This window comes from Lemur catta, chromosome 18 (genome assembly GCF_020740605.2).
Source record: "Lemur catta isolate mLemCat1 chromosome 18, mLemCat1.pri, whole genome shotgun sequence".
Taxonomy (NCBI): Eukaryota; Metazoa; Chordata; class Mammalia; order Primates; family Lemuridae; genus Lemur; species Lemur catta.
The window spans coordinates 38,360,355-38,376,935 of record NC_059145.1 but is presented as its reverse complement, the minus strand read 5'-3'; the positions used below and the strand labels follow the sequence as shown (position 1 = coordinate 38,376,935).

Below are 16,581 nucleotides of genomic sequence, written 5' to 3'. Positions count from 1 at the left end.
CCCCACCTGTGATCCATTACCCTTTCCTACTGACCCGAACTCCTTGAAGCCACATCCTGGAGTCCTGTTCAGGTCAGGGACAGAGTGACTCTGCCCCTGCCCTGGTTTAGGATCACAGGTTGTCATCCCTTATTGGATACAACCATCCTGGTGACCTCTGATGAAATGCATGAGCACATTGGAGAAGACATGCACAGCTAATGCCATGCAAATTGGCACGGAGGCAATCAGCCTGACTCTAAAAGCTGCCCCACCGGCCGCAGGCTGGCTCATTGTCTTTTCTGTCAATTTGCATCTCATTACCCAGAAGGGTGTGCTCACTGGAGGTTAAAAGAAAAGGAGAACCAAGTAAGCCCTACTGTGTCCTGCCTCCAGCTAGGATGGGACAGGGCTGCCTGTTGGACTGCCCTGAGAGGCTGGCCCCATCATCCCCATCACCACCACCCACGTTACCCCTGCCACTACCAGAATGTTACTCCTGTCACCATCCTCACCATTATCTCCATCATCCCCTTTGTTCCCCACTTAACCACTGCCAACAGTGGGGAACATCGCCACCACCAATGCTGTGACGCCCATCACCACTGTCAACATTACTCTCATCGTCCTGTCACCACTGCTATCATCACTGTCAATGCTGCTCCCATTACCACCATCACCATCCACAACTACCACCGCCACTACCAACACCATGTCTACCACCACCCATACCATCACCATCACCTTCATCCCTGCCATTCCTATCACCATCAACCCACTGTGGCCAGCTCTGGTGGTGCCTCACGTCTCCTGGTAATTACCACCACCACTACTGCCCTCAGCGCTACCTGCACCATCTCCTCTGCAGCCCAGAGAAAAGTCTGATGAACAGACAGAGACCACTCACTCTTCACCTTTCTCTGCCCACTGCTCTCCAGCAGCATCAGAGGGTTAGGGAACCTGTGAACAATGATTCAGTGACCAGAGTCCTCACAATCAACCCAAATATGGCCTGGACACTGGTGCTTGTACCTAGGTGCCTCAGGAGGGAAGCCCTCAAGGCTGAGGGTGGCTGGGGTGCCCATCCACTCTGGCAGGACCCCTGGCTGGAGCAGGACCTGGGGCTGGGCAAAGAGTGATCAGCAGTCACAATGCCCCATGGGACAGAGCCAGGACAGCATGCATGACGTGGACAACTGGTACCATTCTCTGATTCTTGATGAATCTGATGAATCTTAATTCATCTCTAAAACGGGGCTTCTAATTAACCGACCTCATGAGACTGTGTAGAGATGAAGGTGGACAGTCAGAGAATGGTGCGCGTCCAGGGCTGGCTTGAAGGGCGTGTAAACCCTACGGGAGAGGAGCATGGTTAGACTAAGCTGGCAGGCTTTGGCAAAGGGAACAGCAGACACAACTTGCAGGACAAAGCCAGACGAAGGGGAGAGCAGATTCCCAGTGGGAGCCTTGGCAGGGGGAAAGGTGTGGAGGAGGAATGAACGGGCTTCTCTGTGGGCAGGAGGGCACTTGAGGGCAGGGCAGCTGCTGCAGCCCTTTGCTCCTCCTGAGCCTCCCTTGGCTCAAGCCCTTATGCTCCCAGTGTCTGTGCCCACCAGCATGGCTGAGCCTCTTGCACAGGACATCACTGCATTACACACATGGCCCTCTCAGCCCCATGGATCCCAATCATTATTGCCGTTCCACCGATGAGGTCACCCAGGCTCAGAGACAGTAAGTTACCTACCCAGGACCACACAGTGACCAAATGGCAGAGCTCAAACTGGAATCCGGCTTTGTCCATGCCAGAGCTGTGCTCTGCCCACTCCCTGCCTGCCCGGACAGCAAGGCGAGAGACGAGGCTAGACCAAGATAGAGTCAGGCTCCCTGAAGAGGTCATCCAGAAGAGTGGGACTGCAGCCAGGTCTTTCCACCCTGGCTGTCACTCTGCTGGGTGTAGATGCCTGAGACCCCTCCACACTTCCCCAGCCCCTCCATAGGGTGGCTGCGCACCAGCTTTGGGACACAAAGCTGGGCAATGACTGGCCCAGGGGCGATGCTGGGGGCCCAGGCAGAAGTGACAAGCAGACAAAGGCCTGGAGGTGGAGGGTGGGGTGGTCACGGCCTGGCTGCCAGGTAGAAACGCCCGGGGTAAAAGCTGCTCTGAATACGGGCTGCGTCCTGCTGCTGCAATCAGCCTCGACACTTGGTTATTATGAGAAGTAAAGGCGGCCAGTGGGACAGCTGGAGCCATGGTGACAACATTTAAGGCGTTTGTCAGAGCCGTGGGATACGGACTGCCAGGCGCTAATGGCTTCTGCTTGCTGCTGCCAAGTGAGAGGAGGGCGGGTAGGCGGAGGCGGCCTTGCTCCTGCCCGGGCCCCGTGCCCAGCCCGTGCTGCGCGGCCACTCCACCCCAGGTAGGGCCCACCTGGGTTGTACAGATGCCCACCAATGGCCACAGAGTCGTGGCACCAGCTGGAGAGGGTGGGGCGGCAGCCGTGTAGCACGTGCCTGCCTATCTGGGGCATCGTTGCCACCTCCGCCTCCATTTAGGCTGCAGTCTCTCTCCTTTGGGACAAGGGTCTGAGAGTCAATTCTCCATCATGCCATCTCCCAGGAAAGGGACCCCTGAACCCCAAAAGGCTCAGGCCCTCATCTCCTCAGTGCTTTGGTTGGACGTTCTGTAGGACAGACCCTTCTGGTGATCACCCACACTGGACTCAGATCCACCCTGGCTGACCGATTTCAGCTTTCCTGGCCTCAGTTTTTCTCCTTGCACCATCTACCCAGGGAGCCTGGCACATGAGTGAGAAGACACAGAGGAACGCTGAAGTGCTGGCCACATAGAGGCCAACAGCACTCGGGCTGGTGGTAGTCAGGTGACACCCTGGAGGGGGGAGTGTGGACCCCAGGGGCTGGCTGGAGGAGGGGGTAGCCGTGGAGGAGGCACCAGAGCAAGCAAGGGTTTCCAGGGCAGGGAGACCTGTGGCTGGGTGGTTGGGTAGGGCTTCGAGTAAAAAGTACTCCTGAAATATACAGGTCAGAAAGGAATCCCCGCACCTGGAAGAGCACCTGCAGGACCAGCACCAGCACCGTCTGTGCCTCACACAGACCTGTTGTCACGGGTGATGCCACTGCACACTCGCTGTGCCCAGCACTGCTCACTGAGTCCTGCAGCAGCCCCTACAAAGCAGGTCTCATTCCTACCCCATTTTGCAGATGAGGAAACTAAGGCTCAGAGGTGGATACTCAGTTTGTCTGTGGTCACAGCTCTCTGAGGGCAGGAAGGAAGGTTGGCCCTGGGGCTGTGTCACCACGTCCCTCTCCCCTACTCACTGATTAGCCCAGGAGATACCCTGAGCCCCCTTTGAGGAGGAAGGGGGCCTTCAGCTGGCAGTGGGTCAGAGAGCAGAGTGGGAATGGGAGCACACTGTGTGGCTCCGGGAGGGACCCAGAGGGCAGGAGACCTGGGCAGGCCTGAGCTCTGTCTCAGATTCGCTCCATAACCTCAGGGCACTGTCTTTCTGTGTGGCCTCGGAGTTCTTATTCCTTTCCCAGGGCACAGACTGAGACCAGAGGAAGTAGGGGGTCCCTGAAGAAGGTAGGGAGTTGTGTGTTCTGCCCAAGGTCACCCAGTGAGCCCTGGCCCCCAGGACCCCTCTTCTACCTGTGGCCAGCCTCCAGCACTGCTGCCAGGCTTAGCTTACCCTCATGGCATCAGGTTGGGGTCCAGGGACCCTTTGGGGAGGGCTGTGTTTGGCTCTGCCTAGACGGAAGACTGTTGTCTGAAAGAAGGGCCGTGAGGGGCAGAAGCTCAGGGCCAGGCCTGCTGCCCACAGGGGCAGACTGGGGTCCTGCTCTGGCTGGGCAGGCCCCAGGGCTACCCTTGCACACCTGTCAAGGTTCTTCTAAAGTTCTGCTGTAAGCCATCTTTACCCCATTTCACAGGTAAAGAAACCAAGGTTCAGCAAGAGGTGGGAGTCCCCTAGGGAGCGAGGCTAAGCATAGAACATGCTCACCACCCTTGGGTCTGCTTCCCTTCCCTGAACCCCTAGAGCTGGGAGTTCTCTGGGGCAGGGAGAGTCTTTGTGCTCCATTGTCAGCTCAGCCTCAGCCCACACAAGGTAGTCAAAGCCTCTGGGCCATCTGATTCCCAGCCCACTGCTCTGCCTAGCCCAGGCCTGCCAGCCCGACACTGGGGGTGGGCCCTCCGCAGCTCTCTGGAGCCCTGTGTTTCTACCTGCCCCCAGGCCACCCCACTGCACGACTCCTCCACAGGAAAGGGGGGTAAGTGGAACCCCTGTGACTGGGCCTCCACTGAGGGAGGTGTGCCAAGCAGGGGGATGTCAGAAGTCTGTGGCTTTCGTAGGGGGTGGGTGAGGGGGTCTCCTCCAAGTGACTTTGTGGTCAACAGCTTTGCCAACCTGGGGGTGGAGGGCTTGGAATTAGAGGAGGAGGATGTATGTGTACGCATGCAAATACATGTGCACATGTGCAGACGTGGAAACACATGCACGCATTGAACACACACATGTGAACACACACATGCATGCCTACATATGCTCAGGTGCCCATGCACATGGTGGCTGGGTCCTCACCTTTGGCCTGCCTACAACCTTGATGTCCAGAACTGCCCACCTAAGGGACAGGTGGGGCAGGGCTGCTTCCGGCTGGGGCTGGGTGTTGGGTGGCCCACCGGGCCATGGCTGCTGGATCCACAGGCCCCACTGCCTGCCCACTCATGCCTGGACAAATGGATCTTCCCGGGCTACAACCTCCTTGGTTCCCACCCAAGGGCCTCCTTCTCAAATGTGCCCTCAATTTGTCCATTGCTTCCCCTTCCGCCCAGCCCTCACCCCAGCCTGTGATCATTCTGTTTTGTGTTATCTCATCTCAACCAACATCACAGTGTGGAATAAAAGAAAAGGGCCAATGTCCCCAGGGCTTCTCTTCTTTCTTCTTTCAACTAAACATGTTTGTGGCCTGCGCTAGGTGCCAGAGACACAGGATGAGTCAGACCTGGCCCCACCTCACTGAATTCACAGTGGAGGGAAAGGGGCTTCCACTTGACTCCACACTCACCCTCCCCAAACCCCACCCAGACACGGTACAGCCGATACCAGCTAGACACTCAGACCAAGGAAACTTGTGCATCAGCCCCAACCAACTGTCCACCAGATGCCTCTGTGATCTCAGTTATCGCTTATGGGTACCTACTGTCCACATGTGACCGTCACAACCAGAGGGGGCAAGGCTGGTGCTACTTGTCCATTTTTCAGAAGAAGGAGTCTCAGAACAATGTAGTGGGTGCTCCAAGTCCACAAAGCTGGCAGGAGGAGGAGCTGGGACCTAAATCTGTTCAGCTGCTGAGCCCAGGCCACCAGCACTACAGCCTGCAATGGCCACACCTGTGTGACCTACCACCCCAGCACTGCCAGCAGCCTCTGCCTCTGGCCCCCAGCAAAGAAAATATGGGGCTCTGAGGCCTGGGGAGGAGGGACCTGCCCAGGGTCACACCAGAGCCCAGGTCCAGCTCCCAGTAAAAGTGGGTGTGGGCCTGAGGGGTGCCATCCTGAAAGTCCCCCCAAACTATCCCACGGCAAGTCAGAGCTTCCACGGGGCACTGGCCTAAATGTCTTCTCTCCTCTGGTTAGAACAGAAAACACTGGGTCTCCCTTGTTCCTTGACTGCCAGAAGGCTCAGAGTGAACCTGTAGGCGCAGCTAGACCACGGGCCGGTCCTCAGCTACTTATCTTGGCCCTCTGCCCTGTCCTTATTATTCATATTGTATATTTTACGGGCTGCGCTTTTGTGGAGAGCTCTTCAATACTTTGCCAAATGAATTGGGGAATAAACCAAATTAAAATTAAACGGTCTCTACTTTCCAGCCCCCCTCCTCCAGCTGGGCAGGGTGGGAGGATCTGAGACTAGACTGACACCGGGCCATGCTCCGAGCCACCACCCCAACGGCGGGCAGGCCGGCATCTGGCAGGCGCAGCCATCTCCCTGGAAAACGAGACGTTTCTTATTGAGATAACGAATCGCTCCATTTAGATCCAAATTAACCTCCCCCAATTACCCCATTTTCTACCACATTTCACCAGATCGAAATCCCCTTCTGCCCGCACGGTCACGTGCCCCACCCCTCCTCGCTCCCAGGTCACGTGCATCTCAAAGCCACACTGTGTCTTTCTTCACCGGTCACGTTTTTCTTTTTTTGTGGGGGGGTTGGGGTGGAGAGATTGGGAAGCTTGATGCAGCTGCCGCTCTGAGGAGTGGGAATTTTTTATTTTATTTTTTTTTAGCTTGTTCTTTGAAATAAGGATGCAATATGGGATCAATTTTTGATGACATGAAGTAAAAGGGGAAAATAGTAGCAATTTTCTCTTCTGAACATGCCCTATTTAATGGAAGGATGTCACGGTGGAGTTTTATCCAGAGGAGAGAGGGCCTGCTTCCCAGGGACACATGGTCAATCAGAGATGCCTGGCACGATCTCAGCCAGGGAGTGGTGGCTGGGCACCCCTTCCCTGCTTCCCCAGTGCCCCCAGTTAGGGTGGCTGCCAGGGCCCAGGACTTGGGCAGGGGGCAGCTGAACTTCCATCTCCCTCACCTGGTACCAGGGTGGACCCTCCCTGCCTGTGCTCTGCTGGTCTCAGCCTGCATCAGAATGCTAGAGCCGGGCCCCCAGGGTATCTGGTGTTAATTAGGGTTATAAAATCCTGCCCAGCTGCTGCTGCCACCTTTGTGTTAAACCCAGGAAGCTGAGCTTTGGCCTGAAGCTGGTGGGGCGGAGGGGTGGTGAGGATTGGAGGGGAGGGGACACAATAAATCCTGAGCTAGACAGCACTGGGGGCTGTCGGGGCACCCAGCCCCCAGTCTTAAGGCTCAGTGAGGGAGAGATGGGGGTGGTTCTCAGAGGATACTGCAGGAGGAACTGCCCCCCACTCCCACCCGCCAGCCCCAGGTCAGAGACAATTAGCTGGAGTTAGACAGGGCTGGGCTGTGTGGAGTCAGGAAGCTTCTGGACCAAACCCTGCAGGGATCTTGAGGCCTCAGCCAGGTGGGTGGGGGTGCTGCCTTGCTCTGTGTTGCCCCAAGTGAGGTTAAGGTCCCTGGGCTAATGGACCAGAGGCCGGGGTTCTGGCTGCCAGGGCCACAAGCTCTGCCATGAAACCCACCCCCCTAGATGATTCACCATGGAGTCCCTTGAAACCTGGGGTACCCCACAGTGGCTGAGTGGCATCCTGGCCAGTCTTGGCTCATCTCCTTCTGACGTCTAGTCCTCTCTGGCCATCTGTCTTCCAAGACCTTCTTCACCTTGCAGTGCAGGGACTGGGGACAGAAATGAGCTAGAACTATTCCTCAGAGGTCTGTGAAGCATGGTTACAGACATCTCATTCGCAGATACATGCAGTCATGCCAGGCGGCTCCGGACCTGCAAACACAGCACGCAGTCATGCCAAGCCCCCACAGGCCCACACAGAGCACATGGGCACAGCCTAGGTGTGGGCCTTATAGTCAATGACTTCGGCTTCACACAGGGAGGAAAACACTGGGCTCTCTGGAGCCTTCACATCTACCACCCGTGGACTCCCTGAACACAAAGGCAATTCAAGACCCCAAGAGTGACCTTCCAGCAAGGACAGGCCCTGCTGCCTCCTCCAGGACACTGAATGAAACAAACCAAGAAGGGGCAGGGCAGCCCCGACTCCAAAATGCCTGCAGATTCTGGGAGGGCAACTGTGGGATGGTGGGCTGGGTCTCTTGTCACAGCGCCTTCCTGTGGGCAGATGCCACCCAAAGCCACACCCACCACCTCCTTCCCTCCCTCCCTCGCTGTGGCCGGGCCTTTGAAATAATTAGCAATTCTGCTCGACAAAACGCCGGCCCGATGGGATAATAAACTCCAACATCTGTCAGAAGAGCGAGCTCCTATGGAATTGCCAAGAGAAACATTTTTCTCCTCATTCAATTCACATTTAAATCGAAAACAACCCCTCCAAGTCTGCGCCAGGCTGGCGGCGCGGGGCTCCGGGAGCCCACAAGCTGTTCCTGGGCCTGCAAAGAGGCACGGGCGAGTGGCGATCACTCACTCAAATTAACAAATCATTTTATTTAGAAATGAAGAGACTTTGTAAGTGACGGATGGCTTCAGAGCTGCTGAGGAGGAGGGAAAGCCAGCCGCTGGCCCTGCCGCCACGCAGAGTGGGCAGCCCCACGCCCGCCGGCAGAAAGGCCTCCTAGAGAGCACAGGTCGCAGGGCCAGCGCACCTCATCTTCACAGCGGCCCAGTGTGACGGGAAGGCTGGCGATCCTTGCCACTCTGTGGTGGGATGCTGAGCACCAACGAAACGCCCAAGGCCCCCCGGTGCTCCTGCTGGCCTGGGAAGGACACAGGCTCTGCTGGGAGGGAGCCTAGCCAGGGCTGGCTCTGCCCCCAAAGCAGCCTCCCGGGCCTGCCCTTCCACTTTTGGGCTGTAGAAGGCGCTGTGCAGAGGGGCGGGGACCCCGGGGTGAGGCCTGGCTCCGGACAAGCCTTGCCAGTACCATTACAGGAGTCCAGGAGACCTGCACTGCCGGCTGCAGACTCACCACCTGCGCAGTGAAGGATACAAACCTGCACTGTCAAGGGCCTGCCCAGCTCCTAGGGCCTCTGAAGACCGGGCATCAAATACTGAAAATGAGAAAAAAGCTGCTGATATGCCCCAGTCCTGGGCAGACCCCTCCGTGGGGTTCCCACAGGGTCCATATGTCTTCCACCACACTGCTCCTTGGGGCCATGCGGTGCCTGCATGTCCCCATCAGGCCCTCTTCAGGAGCCCACAATCCTTGTGTGCCCTCATCAGGGAATTCACTGCTCCGTCCTGCAACTTCCCAACAGGCTGCGCACGCTCTGAGACAAGGACAACGCTGGTTTTTTTCCGTCCCAGTGGCCCCAGTGCCGGGTAACTATTTGGTGAATAAACAAATGAATGAATGCATGCAAGGACCCTCACTGCATAGACACTCAAACGTGTGAGACAGGGGCTTGATAAACGTTTGATTATTATGATACACTCGCACACCACCACGCTTTTGCACATACCATTCCTTTGCCCGGAATGTGGTGGGCATCCCCCTGCACGGGCAATTAATATTTACTACGATACTTCTTTTTTAGTTGTTGAGACAGATTCTCACTCTGTCACCCAGGGTAGAATGCAGTGGCATCATCATAGCTCACTGCAACCTCAACTCCTGGACTCAAGCTATCCTCCTGCCTCAGCCTCCCGAGTAGCTGGGACTACAGGCATGCGCCACCATGTCCAGCTAATTTTTTTGTAGAGACGGGGGTGGGAGTGAGGGGAGCGGTGTTTCGCTCTTACTCAGGCTGGTCTTGAACTCCTGGCCTCAAGCAATCCTCCCTTCCAGAGTGCTAGGATTACAGGCATGAGCCACCGCGCCCGGCCTGTTTCCTACTTCTTACTCTCACAACAGTTGCCCTTTGCTCTGGGCCTCTTCCTATTTGGTCTCTCCTGCTCTGCACTCGCCACAGCTGTGGTCATGGTGTGTTACGCACCAAGCAGGTTCACAAGGCTGGCCACTCTGGACCAGGTTTTGTTGAAGTCACACTGGGGCCCGATTCCTCCTTTTCCCTCCTCTGGCCAGGGCTGGGCCTGGGGGGGCTTAGGGCATGGCCCAGCTCTGAGAACTTCCCTGTTGGGAACATCAGGAGCTGCTGTGACAAATCCAAAATGCCCATGGAAGACAGGGGTTCTGGAGGTGTAAGAATACAGGTGACAGGGCCAGAGGGATGCGGAATGAGAGGAGAGATTCCCAGGAAGACAGCAGGAGGGTGAGACAGAGCCAGGGGTGATGGGGCTGGCAGTAGAGGTCTGGCTGAGACCTTTAGTCCACCTATAGGCCACCTCCGTGCATGAGGCTCAGGACCCCACTGTGGGGAGACCCTTGATATGCCTGCTGATTGGTGTCCCCCATTGTGGGCTCCAGGGGACCTGCCAGTGAGGGGAGAGCGGATGGGAACGGGGGCTCTGAAAACCCCGGTGCTGTGCCTTGGGCCCACAGGCTCTGCAGAGGAGTGTACAGGAGACCACCACACAGGCCCTGGGGCCATGTCAGACCTAGCTGGGAACCTGGGAGTCCTGGATCCCAGATGGAGATGTGGAGCCACTAGGGGCAAGTCCCTTTTCCTTTCTGAGCCGTAATTTCCCAGGCTGTAAAATGGAGATCTTCATCTTGGACCTCCTCATCTCTAGGTGCAGAGGTGAGGTGAATGAGAAAGGGGTGAGACAGCCGTGATAGGTGCACACCAGGAGTGAATGAATGTGTGCATATGTGTCCACCCGTGCACACAGATACATACGTGGGCATGTGTGGGCCAAGATGCACACATGTACGTGCATTTCATGCATACACACAGGCATGTCTATCTGCAGGCCCTCACATGGGGCACGGGCTCTGGGTGTACTCGTGTTGTTGCAGAGAGGGAGGAGGGTACGTGTGCACACGGTTCATACACATACATGTTTGTGGGTGCCTGAAACATGCTCACACAAGAGCCTGTAAGTGAGATGGCTGTGTTGAAGCAGCAGGAACTTTGAGGTGGTAGAGCTCTTCCTTCCCTTCCCACCCCCAACTCTTCAGACTCTTCTAGTACAGACACAGCTCACACACACACCCATGCGTGAAGGCTCTGTCATGGCCCACCCCTTAGCCACACATACAGACACACATATCTATCCAGCACCACACCTGACATGCATATGATAGCCCCCCATGAGCAGACACAACCCCTACTTATTTCTGGCCTCGGCAGGATACTCCACCATTGCTAGTGAACTCCAAAGGGCAGTGGGGTTCTCTTTTGCTGACATCAGCAGCTGCTCAGGGCGGCCTGGGGCCAGCAACCCAGGAAGATCCAGCGCGGCCTGCTGTGCTCACCTGCACCTCTCACTACCTGCTCATAGGCACCACTTGGCAGGACCTGCTGGGCATGGGGCGGGTTCCTGCAGAGCGGGAGTGGGGGGGGACACTCCTGCCTACTTAGGCTCCCGGCAGGGGCAGGGCTAGGCAGTGGGGAGGCGAAAGCCTACAGATCCTCAGGAGGCTGGATCCCCGGCGGGGAGATGGGGCTCAGACGCTGAGCCCAGAGGAAGGTTCGTTTCCTCCTCCTCACTGCCTTCACTCCTGCTTGGGCTCCAGATTTGCACTTGTGGATGTGAGGAGGGGTGCTGACACCCTCTCCTTGCCTCTCCTCCGAGTTTGTCCTCTGACAGCCCATTACGTGTTCTCACATTACTCCGTCTACCCTCTGCTCCCTGTCTGGGGAGCACAGGTCCCTGAGGGCAGGACCAGGTCTACCTCTGTCACTGTGGAGTCCCCAGCAACTAGCACAGGGCCTGGCACACAATAGACACTTGGTGTATACTTGGGTGGAGTCTGGCATGATGGGGTTCGGGGAACCCCGACATGTACTGCAGTGGGAGAAAGAGCCCCTCATCCTTGCCTGCATCAGGTTTGGAAAGTCATGGGCCCCATGGGGGAGCCAGCCAGGAGCAGCCGGCAGTGCTGTGAGAGGCAGGACTGTACCTTTGCTCCTACTGGCCAGAAGAGGCCACACCCCCTGCCCTGGGAGGGGTGCACAGGCTCCTTCCCTGTGATTCTCCCCATCCCTGCCATCTCCAGAGCCACAGAGCATCTGCAGTGGAAGCGGGCACTGCCTGGGCCTGGACCAGGCCAGGACACACAGTTGGTGCTCAATGTAAGTCTGTAAAATGAACAAGTGATACCCCTGCCTAGGTCAAGAGGCTGCCAGGGGTTCCAGTGCCTGGGCTCTAAATCCCTGTGTCTGGTGCTGAAGGTTCCCACTGCTCTTTCTACCTTCTTGGCCCTGCACTGCCTCCACCTTCAACCAGTCCCCCATGTAGGCCCCTTCCTGCCTTGTCTATGCTGTGCCCCTACTTGACCCGCCCACCACTCCTCCTAGCTGATTCTAACTTTACCCATCCCCCAATCCTGCCATTGTCCAGCCTCCATGGGGATGTCTCCTGGAGCACCCCCAGGGCCAGCTGGGGTGGCTCAGGGCTGTGAAGCAGGGCACGTGCAGGGAGTATCAGAAGGGGTGTCGAGGGCAGCCTGGGAGGGAGGTTGCAGGAGCCCTTGTTCTAGCTTCACAGGGCCAACACCTCCACCGCAGCCCCTCTTTGGACCATCCTGGAGCTCTATGTGGGCAGCTGTGTCCACTGCCCGCTGCTGCAGGCTGGAGAGGGAGAAGGAGGCGGAGGGCTGGAGGGGCAGGGACCCTTAGAGGCATGGGCCCTGCTGGTGGCGTCCTTGTTCCTTTCTCATGTCTGGGGCCTCGCTGGAGTCTTGAGTCTCTGAGCCTCTGGAGGCTCGGAGAGGGGCCTGGCCTCTGGGAGTGGGAGATGTGCAGTCATGGGGGTGCATCTCAGGGTGTGACATGGGAATGTTCCTGGATGAGTCCGTGAGTTTGTGGGGGGCTTCCTGGGCTGCACCTGGAAGCCTTAAGACGAGGTGCTCAGCCTGGGAGGAGTGGGGGACGTGACAGGGACATGGGAAGGCGGTGACTCAATCCCTGTCTCCTGGGCCAGAGAGGATTTATGGGAGCCAAGGAAAGAGGCTTAGGCTTCAGCAAGAGGGATCACGGTCTGACACAAGAAAAAACTTCCAGACATTTAGTGGGCTCCAACTCTAAAATGGGGGGCTGAGGGCATGGTGGCATCTCCCTCCAGAGTTAGGGATAGTCTAAATGGGCCTCTGCCTGAGAAAGGGGGGCGGGCCAGCCCTCCTCTAACCCCATAATTAGAGATGCTGTTCTGGTTCCCTGATGTCAAGGACCTGTGTCTTTAGCATCCCTGGGTCCCTGATCATGTGAGCCAGGACCTGACCCTGTGCCCCTGAGCTCCGAGTTGGGAATTCTACACGTGAAGCACTGGTGACCCAGTTAGTGACCTTGAGGCCTATGACACCAACCCTGGGCCGCATCTCACCTGATGAATAACCCTGTGGGCACTTTCCCAACCTGTGACCAGTGGGCTCAGGAATGACCCTAAGGCCACCAGAGTTAACAGCACCCTCACGGGAAAGAGGGGGCCCCTTCTACGGGGAAATCCTGGCCTGTTTAACAGGCAGGTGCTGTAGCCTCAGGTGATTATGAATATGCGGGACATGGTCAGAGCTGGTGCCAATCCCGCATCTGGCAGTGACACCTAGGGTTAGAGTTCTCAGAAGTGCTGCTCCCCTGCCAGAGTGGGGAGGCCACGGAGGGTGGCACAGGGCAGAGGGTGACCGGCAGCCTCCCCAGGGCGAGGCCCTGGGTCCTAGGTCTCCCGTAGTCTCCTGCTGTCTGTCTTCCCCCATCTCTCTTTCTAAGAGGAAAATCACAGGGAAGCAAAGCTTGGGGGGAGAAAGGGAGAATGTTTTTAATTAAAAGTTTAAGAGAATTCATGTCCTGAGGGAGTCGCAGCAAGAGAAGGCGGGGAGAGACGGGGCAGCAGGGCGGGGGGGAGTGGGAAAGTAGGCCACGCCAGCTGAGGGCTCCGAGCCCAGTCCTGCCAGCCCAGCCGGGGTCCCCGCTGCAGCAGGCACTGAGCCAAAAAGGGCCCTGTCTCTGTGCAGACGAGGCCTCAGCAGCCGCTGTTCTCCATCTGGGGAATGGTGGGGGGCTCAGCAGTGTAGGCTGGGTGAGGGCAGCACCAAATTCTGATGCTAAAACAGCTTAAACTGCTGCGCTGCTCGCTGTGCCTGGCCCCACCTCTGGGGACGGAGGGCAGATGTTTTTGCTGCCTGGTACCCACCCCCTGGCTAGAGCTGTTAGGACCAAGGCCTGGCCACATGGACCCTCCGGGGAGCTCCACATGTAACCTGTCCACAGTCCACGGCCCCAGGCAGCCCCTGCCTGTTGGAGAGCTGGACCACACCCTGCTTAGGGTGGGAAGGTGGGTGGGTATGGGGCTTGGGCAGCCCACCAGCCATGAGAAGTTGTCCAACAGGTGGGGGTAGACAGATAGGTGACAATGAGGATCCCTGGAGTTCCTATTAGCCAAGTGTTTGCTGCATGCCCGGCAGCGGGCTCAGCCCATCGATGCACAGCAACATGTGCTGAGCAGAGGCCATCCTTGCGTCCTGCCCCCTGCCCCTACCTACTGACCCCCCAGCCTGCCTGCCACACACATGCCCAGCATGTGCCAGGCTGTGGGTGGGCAACGACACTTAGTATCTCATTAGTCTCAGCTCAGCTTGGGGCTGGGTGTGAACAGGATGCATGGGCACTCCCGGGGCAGGGCGTGGTCAGGCCTGCACCATCCCTTCCTCCTGGCACTGGGAGGCTCTGACACCCTCAGGTCCAGCCCGATGACCTCCACCTGCTCTGGCGCTGGGACATGTGTTGAGGGGCATGTGTCAGTGCATGTGGGGCCCTGTGAGCAGGGGGCATGGCCAGAGCTGACCTGTGAGGTGGCCCTACACCCAGTAATCTTCCTCCATCCCATCCCCTCTACCCTTTCCTGGGAAAAGTAAAAAGTGAGGGGGACACGTGATAGATGCAATATTTTGCAAAATAAGCTAGTTACACAGTAGTCACGCAGGGAGATGAGATTAGCAGAAGAATATTTAATAAAAGGAGGCCCAGGTATGCACAGGGGTGGCGAGGAAAGGCCAGTGTCATCCTCAGGAGACTGTGGAGCCTGGTGCTTCTGCCTGGGCCACGGGGAGTGGGGGCAGCAGCCACCCTCACTCAGGCCACAGCCACAAAGCTGGGCTGTCACTGCTGTCTGTAGGTGAAGCACAGATGTGTCCATTTCCCCTCTTTAAATGCCCATTACATATCTGCTGTGCCTAGGGACAGGGCCTTCCCAACTCTCCCAACCGACTGGTTGTGGGGACACATCAGTCCAGGGCATTCCTCCCATTCTATGGCATCCTGTTCCCAACTCTTCAGCCTTACAGGCACACAGGAAGATGATCTGGAACCTCAAAGCCCATTGGTCTGAAGACCACCCCCCGGCAGGGCCAAGGCCCGGGGCCAAGGGGCCAAGATGCAAGCTCAGAAAAGCTTCAAGGCCCTGAGAACTCTGAGCAGGAATGTGTACCTGATGTTAAACGTACACCCGGACACCGGGTGTGAATGAGTCCAGGTGGAAGGCCACACCCTCCAACCCCTGTGACTGTGAGCTTCCCCTTGCTGCACCCCACAAGCTCACTGGCTTGCTTCCTGGGAAGGGGTCAGCAAACACCTGAGGAAGGCAGGCAAGAGGCAGGCGGGAAGCGCTGCCCACTCCCTGACAATCCCTATTGATTCGGTGAGGGGGGGGGCTTCAGCTTTCTCACCCTGCAGCTTGCTCCTGCCAAGATCCCCTGCCCTGCAAGCACCACTTGTGCCCACTCTCCTCTTCAGCACCAGCAGTTGTCTCAGACTCCCTGCTCCCCTACCTACCCTCCCTCCCACAGTGAACCCACCCTTGCTGTCACTCCCCCTGCCCCCCCCACCCGGCTGCAGGCCTCCAGCCCCTCTCCTGACAACCACGATGGCCTCCACCCTGACCACCCCACTTCTGTGGACTGGAGTCCAACTGCCCATCCCAATTCAGAACGCAGAGGGTCTAGTCCCCTTCCCCAGTTGAAGCTGGCAGCCACACTGGACTCTGCTGGATCTTCCACTCCACACCCCCCGGCTCTCCCGGTGCTATTCCCTTTTACAGAATGCTCCTCCCTGCACTCTGAGGAGCAGACTCCCCCCTTTCCTCCAGCTTCAGCCTCAGGGCCACTTCCCTGTGCTTCCAGGTAACTGGGACACTTTTCCATGGAATCCCGAAGGGGGTCAAGTGACAGGGATCTTCCCCACCAAGCCCCCTTCTGGAGCCAAGGGTCCAAGATGCAAGCTCAGAAAAGCCCAAGCCCCTCCTTGTAACAGCGCTAACCACATGGCACTTGCATGTCTACAAGCTGGCCAAGTCAGCGCAGAGGATCCTCTTGGCAATCCCACCAGGAACACTCTTATCACCCATCTTACAGATGAGGAAACTGAAGAGAGAAAGGAAGTCACCAGCAAAGGCCATGCAGCTGATGTGTCAGGGCTACAGCTGCAACCTCACCAGCCCTTCTGCCTCTTGATCCAGTTGCCTGTTCTGTGCCCTGGAAGCTTCTGCGTCCCTGGTGAGTCACTGTCAAAGGCTTATTTCCAGAAAACCTACTTAGGAAGTGGGTGGGGGTCTTACTTCAAAAGTAAACAGAATTTAGAGGCTGGGCTCTGCCATGTGGCCAACTGACTTGTCCCCAAGTGGCAGAGCAGTCTTGGCTGAAGCAAAAGAATCTGGGTTCTCCCCAGGCTCAGGGCAAGTCGTTCCCCCTCTCTGGTCCTCTGTTCCCCTCTCTGTCTTTGACAGCTGCTCCTCAGTGCCAGCCACCAACAAAAAGCTGCCCGTCTCTGCCCTGACCCCTGGCCCATGCCTACATAGCTTGTGTGTGGATGTCAGCTTGCCTGGTTCGTGGTCTCCTCACGTCCTCTCCTGGAGTTTCCATCCCTGCCCTGACCCCACCTCACTGCCTGTCTGTCTAGTCATCTGTCCATCTGCCTGACTG

At 57.4% G+C, this 16,581-nt stretch overlaps 1 protein-coding gene across 2 annotated transcripts in view; it reads right to left on the bottom strand.

Moving 5' to 3' along the window:
• CACNA2D2 (calcium voltage-gated channel auxiliary subunit alpha2delta 2) overlaps positions 1-16,581 on the bottom strand; it is a 135,407-nt gene that overhangs the window by 41,992 nt on the left and 76,834 nt on the right. The gene's annotated exons all lie outside the window — the stretch shown is intronic.